Raw genomic sequence first — 7775 nt, forward strand, 5'->3', positions numbered from 1 at the left:
GCAGAAGGAGGCCATTCAGCCCGCAGAGTCTGCACCGGCCCTTGGAAAGAGAACCCTACTGAAGCCCCACACCTCCACTCTATCCCCTTTATCCTGGTGACCCAGTAATCTATCCCATCTCAATGGGATATCTACAGAATACTCAAACTGCTGCCTCTGTGCAGATTTAGCTGAGCCTCCAAGCTTTCACATGCTCCACCTATGAATATAAATTAAGGACTCTATTAGCCTGTTTTATGTCCTATCTTTCTACAGTGACCTTTTAAAAATGCGTGGATCTACACACCCAGGTTCACCAACTTCTCTACTCCATGTAAACCCTTACTAATTGAGCTATATTTCCATGATCAACAATGCATGAATTTGTATTGTTCTACTTTGAACGGCATCTGCTTCTTATCTCCCCAACCTGCATGTGTTTATTGACAATATTTCAGAATCCTTGTCACCATTTGCTATATCCCAATGTGATTTCAGCATCAACATGCTTTAATTGCTAAGTCTAGATCATTTAAGGCAAGTCAAAATAGCCCATTACAGATGTCCTGTGAAATATCATTCACCTCACCTTTCCAGTGCACGAAAATACTTTTAACCCTTTGCTTTCTGCCCATCAACCCTCTTGCCACCCATTGCCCTTAATTCACCATCACTATCATCGGCAACAGTTTTTTTTGAAGTGGTATTTTATTGAATGTGTTTTTGTAAACCTGCGTGAACTAACGCACTGCATTTCCTCCACCTATCCACCTTGTTGCTTCTACGAAGAATTTGATCAAGTTGGCCAAATGCAACTTATCTTTTATAAATCCATTGTGCCTGCCTTTCAGGAATTCATGCCTCTCCTAGTGCTTCGCTCAGCCGGCCGGACAGCTGGTTTGTGATGCAGCGTGGGTTCAATTCCCGTACCTGGCTGAGGTTATTCATGAAGGTCCCGTCTTCTCAACCTTGCCCCTCACCTGAGGTGCGATGATCCTTAGGTTAAATCACCAGCAGTCAGCTCCCCCCCCCCCCCCCCCCCCCCGTCAAAGGGGAAAGCGGTCTATGGTCATCTGGGACTATGGCAATGTTACTTACTAGCTTACGAGTGTTCAGTAAATGTTATCCTCCTTTTTCGTCAACAAATGAAGCAAGATCGCTGGTCTATAATTTCCTGATTTTATGTCTGTAGATCTTTTTAAAAGGGGATTTTCACATTTTTCATCTTCCCGTCCTCAGAATGATTTTCTTTTCCACAGAACTTTGGAAAATTGCCATCAAAGTCTTCATTTGTTTTACTCTGGATCCTTGGATGTAAACCACCATCATCAGGTACCAATCATTTGTGCACTTGATTTTATTTCTCTCGTCTCTCTCTGCAAAGTCACCTGTACTAATTGCACCCTTTTAAAAAATATATAATTGCCTTTGTAACTCTGATAGACATTCCCACTATGAAAATTGGAATTTTTTATTATTGTCACAAGTAGGCTTACAGGAACACTGCAATGAAGTTATTGTGAAAAGCCCAGAGACGCCACACTGATGCACTATCAATTATGACGAGATGAGAGCAGAGTGTAATCGAGGCTTTATTACGCAGAGATGTGCAGCCTCCTGCAGCTGCTGCCGAAATGGCTGCAGCTCGGAGAGCCCACACATTTATACTCTGCCTACTGGGCGGAGCCAGCAGGCACGGATCTACCCCCGTACCTGTAGTACAGGGGCCTTACCGTAATACACCTTATATACAATATATACAACACAATACAACAGTGGTGACTACCACACACACTCTGGCCCCTGTTCGGTTACACTGAGGGAGAATTCAGAATGTCCAATTCACCGAACAGCACGTCTTTCGGGACTTGTGGGAGGAAACCAGAGCACCCGGAGAGAACCCACGCAGACACGGGGAGAACGTACAGACTCCGCACAGACAGTGACCCAAGCCGGGAAACGAACCTGGGACCCTGGCGCTGTGAAGCAACAGTGTTAACCACTGTGCTACCGTGCCGCCCATAAGGATAATCATTTACAACGGAATCTGAGACAATAGAACATTTAGATATTTTGGGCGGGAGTCTGCAGTCTCCCCGCTGCATGTTTCTCGGCTTCGTGTCGTTCGCTGGTGGCAGGATTCCCTACTCGCGGGCGGGGGCATGCTACCGGTAGGTTAAGGGAATTCCAACGGCCAGGAAATTCCGACCCTTTTCCGAGGCTCTATGGGCTCGATTTCACGGACTAAGTCCATTGAATGGTGCATTTAGCGGGGGTGTTTCTCGGTGGCTGCAGCATTTCAAGCGTCGGAAATCTCGCGAGAGATCCCCCCCCCCCCCCCCCCCCCCACCCACCCATGAGCTTCAATGGCCTTTCCCTGACACTAAGTCTAGCGCGGGGAGGCAGCTGAATTGCACCCTATGTAACTGATAGAAAGTTGGGTGTTCAACGCTTTGATCTGCTTCAGGAAAGGCGTAAGGCTGGTTTGGCTGAGATACACAACACTGTCATGTTGCAGAAGTGTTAGGTGACCAGTGTGATGAGGCTCATTCATCTTTCTTAACTACCTCACTGAATTATGAGGGATGACTGAAAAACATTCAGACCATAAATTGACTGCTGTCTTCACCTACAAAGCAATAGTGATTTTACTTCAAAAGTAATTAATTAACAATGAAGCATTTTAGGGCATTCTGAAAGATGATTGAAGATTCATGTCTGTGTTTGTTGTTAGTCTGTATGTCTTGCTTACTTTCTGTCTTTATCTCTTAAATCCCTGGTTTATGTAAAAACTGATCACCATTTCTGACAAATATACAATACTTCAACATTCATGCTTTTTGCCTCACGAACCAAGGCGACCATCCTTAGAAACCTTACACTTTAGTTCTTTTAAGCAATTATGTGATGAATTTATTGGAAATCAGTGGTATCCCACCTGCTGGGTGGCGAGCTGGGGAGAAACCTGTGTCACCTCTTTTCCTGAAGTCCCACCCCATTCCGATACCTACTTGGGACAGTGGTTAGCCTTCCCCAGAATAGAGAGTCAGTCAATTGGAGGCAGGCAACTCTTCCATGCTCAGCAGCTCCACCAGGAGGCAGGGTTTGCTGCTGGCGCAACATTCCCCCAGATCACCATGAACTCAGACCATGGGGGGACGAGGGTATCATGAATCTCCTTGGCGGACAGCAGTAGACAGTATTCAAAGGGCATCGCTTGGTATGCGTCTTTCCCAGTAACGAGTTTAGAATGTCAGTGCAGATAATAATCAAATGTGAATAGCTGATGGAGGAGAACAGATTATGGATGGTTGGGAAGGTTCCTGAGAGAGACATATATTAATGTATAGTCAAGGACATTGATTGCGACACACAGCCGAATACACAGAAGGCATAATCAAAGAATAACAAAGGTATAATTGACCAGCATTTAAAAATACCTTATCTAGACATGGATAAAGACAGATTTGAGTATCATCCCTGTATTATGTGGTAACTATAGGTGGTTATTCAATTTGGATGTTGTTGGGAAATTGGGGAATAGTTTAGGTATTGTAGATATATTTTGTAACAACAGTGTTCGGACACTGTTGCAAAACCTTTGTCTGCTCTATATCTCCTATTAATCCTGGTCCTGCTGCCTGCCTTCAATCTGCAGTCTTCTGGTTAGCTGCTGCAACACTGAGATTTCTGTTTTATCTACAATTTGGGCACACACCTGTTCTAATGGAGCAGGCCAAGACACCCCCTTTAGGGTCTGTGGCCGAACCTGTGATCTCAATTTGTCGGTGAATGTAGACTTACATTCATCACCTATTGTTGCCTGGGATTGGTGGAGCTTTTCAGAAACATCTGGAGCTGGAGAAGCCAGGGCCATTTTGTCAATTCTGAGAATGATTCAGCCAGGTTGTTTCTGGAAGTTTCTCTCTCCTTCTCTCTCTTGCTCTTTTTCTCTTGGCCATGCAATTTCTGAACCCTCCAAGCCAATTTTGTGAAGGCTTTCCGAGTGAAAAGACAGACAGCACTCCAGTTTGTGGAGACCTTCTGGAGAAAGAAAGCAAACAGTCACTGACCAGGTCTGTAACTTTCTAATCCTTTGACTGGAAGTCTGGGACGAGACAACTGAGAGCCTTCTTTAACATACAGCCAGAATTTGTGCACAGAAATCAGCCAAACCAAAGGCTTGCAAACTCTCAGATTTAAGGCTCGGTAATATCTCAAGGATGCAGAAGCTCCATCTAGTGGTAAGAAGGCGGAAGCACATCGACCTGAATCCTGTGTAAAGCTTCACCTGGTGGTCGAAAGATGAAATGGTGCCAACCTGAACCTCTTGAGTAGATCTACTTCTCAGAGGCCACAGCTGCAGCAGTGAAGATTAATCTCAAACTGTTTCCCTTTAATCCCCACTTTCTATCCTCTCCTACCCTTACCTTGTGTCCATTTTTTATGTGTCTGAGTGGCGGGGGGAGGGGGTTTGGTAATTAGTTAGACTGGCAGACCATTGCCCTGTTATTTCTTTATATATTTATCTTTTCATCTTATTAATAAACAGCCTTTAATGTTTTACTTATAAATCTGGGACTGGATTCTTCCTTTCGCCGTGCCACATTTCTGTTTTACCCCGCCGGGGGCATGCTCCGTTAGGTCGGCTAGTCAATGGGGTTTCCCATTGTGGGGCAGCTCCACACCGCCGGGAAACTCCCAGGTTGCCAGAAATATGGAGCATCCCGCCGGCGGAGAATCCAGCCTCTGGTGCCTTTAACTCATTGGAGTAGTCAGGGATTAAAGATCTCAGGACAATATATTATTGGTTAATTCACTGAGGTTGCGACTCCAGGGACTGTGGGCTGGAACAGACCCGCACATGCCCAGGGTGTCATAACAACGGGTACATTCTATATGAACTGTGTGTTTAGTCATTCATACACCTTAATTGCGTGAGAGTAGACTAGTCTGCTTGTGTGTATTTGTCTTTACTTTAATAATCATTCCGCGACAACTGGGCTATTTATTCTCACTGGGGTTTTGCTTGCCTCCTCACACCAGAATAAAACTATACACCCTCATGAACTGGTGTTCCAAGTTAGTATACCCTTGCAGATATCTTAAGCTTCATGACAAGGGTCAAGGGTGTAGACCAGCTCTCACTTAGCCTCCTCCACTTCCCACCACTGGGTCCCTCAATTGAGCACTGGGTGCCTTTGAATAAGGGACAGATCCCCCTACCACCTCCCCACCCCAGGGGCCTGCAAGCAAGGGCACACATGGATTGGATTGGATTGGATTTGCTTACTGTCACATGTACCGAGGTACAGTGAAAAGTATTTTTCTGCAAGCAGCTCAACAGATCATTCAGTACATGGAAGAAAAGGGAATTAAACAAAATTCAAGAAAATACAAGAAAATACATAATAGGGCAGCACAAGATATACAGATTTGAATACCAGTGGCAGCTCTAAGAAGCCCTAAATGGACAAGGGGCTGAATTGGTGGCCGAGACGGAAGGCTGCTCAGGAGTCATCTTGTGACAGACTTAATTGTGGGCTGAGACAGGGAGGTGAAGCGTTTCCCAACTGCCACCCTCCTGCCCAATTAATTAAATGTCCCGAGCCGCCGAACTCACCATGTGGGAGAGCATTAGATTCGACCCTATTTTTGCAGTCATTAAGTGAAACGAGAGGGTAAGTCATGCCAGTTAAAGAATGTGGGTGGGCAGTTCTTCCCTCACTTCCCATAATGATGGCTTTGTGGGGTGCATCCTCAGAAAGCAGGACAGGTCGGAGTGCATGGGTCATTCCTGTTCAATCTCATGCTTCACCTAAAGACCAGCTGCAAAGTGCAATTTTCACAGGCAAATCTCCTAAACAGCGAAGTTACTCAAAAAAGGTAAAACAGGGAACGGTGAGCCATGGAATAAAATGTATTTTTAAATCGTGCGGAATAATTGTACCTGTGATGATGTCTTCAGGGTCAGATTTTGACATAAAGAATCTTGCCTAACAAGCATGTGCTGATTGCATTAAGTTGCATTAATGAGCAAATTCCTGTTTTTGCAGCCATTAAGTACAATGTGAGGGTCAGTAATTGCAGTTAAAGGATGCAGATGGGAATTTAATGTGAGCACGTTAACCACTGGAGATATTAAACCTCTTGTGTTAATTACAGAATTAATTTTGCAGATTTGTCCATCCAGCGTATTGAGTTGCTTCAGTTAAAGTAACTAAAAGTAAAACAGTAATGTTTAAGTGTATCTTGTTTGTTCATGGGTAATGAGACAACAGCCTGTGTTTATTTTATCTGATGGATATTCAAGGAGGCTATTAGCAAGTACCAAATTGATTGTCCTAACAACTCCATGGTAAGAATAGCAAGTTAGAATAATTAGATGTAAATGCTGCAAAAGAGATAGCATTATTGGTGAAGTAAGATGGTGCCTTGAGAATAAATGTGGCAGGAAGGACCTTCCATCATGCAAACCATTTCCCACAATATGCATTGAAGTAATTTCCCACAGGAACACATCTGATGTTGTTCCCAAAACTAAAGTAATGCTAGAATCAATCCTTTTTACTTTGCATGATTTTTTTCAAAAGAAAACATGCTTAGATCCTGGCAGAGAATTTTCAGAAATGCGTGCACCCCAAGAAATAGATAAGCATGGAATATTTGTTCTTATTCTTTCGAATTTGTTAATTTGGTTGCTTTCAGGGGTTACTTTTCCTCAAAAGTGCTTTTTTCACCAGGAATGTCTCTGCCAAAAAATACTTTGTGGGCCAGGAATGGGCATTTTGTCAGCGAACAACGTGTATGTTTGGCCACTTTCAGGAAGGACGGGCGACATTTGCAAGAGCGCTCACGGTAGCACAGTGGGTAATACTGTTGCTTCACAGCACCAGGGACCCGGGTTCGATTCCCGGCTTGGGTCACTGTCTGTGTGGAGTCTACATGTTCTTCCCCTGTCTGCAAGGTTTTCCTCCGGGTGCTCCGGTTTCCTCCCACAAGTCCCGAAAGACATGCTGCTAGGTAATTTGGACATTCTGAATTCTCACTCCGTGTACCCGAACAGGTGCCAGAATGTGGCGACTCGGAGCTTTTCATAGTAACTTCATTGCAGTGTAACTTCATAAGCCTACTTGTGACAATAAAGATAATAATAATAATTATTATTATATGTAGAGCCAGTGTCCCAAGTTCAATTCCCGGCTTGGGTCACTGTCCATGCGGAGTCTGCACGTTCTCCCCGTGTCTGCGTGGGTTTCTACCGGGTGCTCCGGTTTCTTCCCACAAGTCCCGAAAGACGTGCCGTTAGGTAATTTGGACATTCTGAATTCTCCCTGTGTACCCGAACAGGCGCCAGAATGTGGCGATGAGGGGCTTTTCACAGTAACTTCATTGCAGTGTTAATGTAAGCCTACTTGTGCCAATAAAGATTATATTATTATCATTATATTATTATTTGAGACTCGATTCAAATGAATTAATTGCGCTTATATGACAGAATCCTTAAATATATAAACAACCTGCAGAATCTTGGCAATGGCAAATTATATGATCTCACTTAAATTGCCTTTAAAATATATGTGTTGAATATTTTGAAAGGACTTGCTTGTTTTCCTTAATAGTGCAGTGGTTCATATTGCTGGATAATGAATGTTTTCTGACACGCTGCTCGGAGCTGAAGAATCTTTCCCACCTAGGTGTTCCAAGAATCATTAATTATTCAAATTGACCAGTGGAAGCTGTCTTTGAAGTCTGTACATTCAAGCTACTAACTTCAACTCCCCGCTTGCGCAATT

Source organism: Scyliorhinus canicula, chromosome 9 (assembly GCF_902713615.1).
Source record: "Scyliorhinus canicula chromosome 9, sScyCan1.1, whole genome shotgun sequence".
In the NCBI taxonomy this organism is placed as follows: Eukaryota; Metazoa; Chordata; class Chondrichthyes; order Carcharhiniformes; family Scyliorhinidae; genus Scyliorhinus; species Scyliorhinus canicula.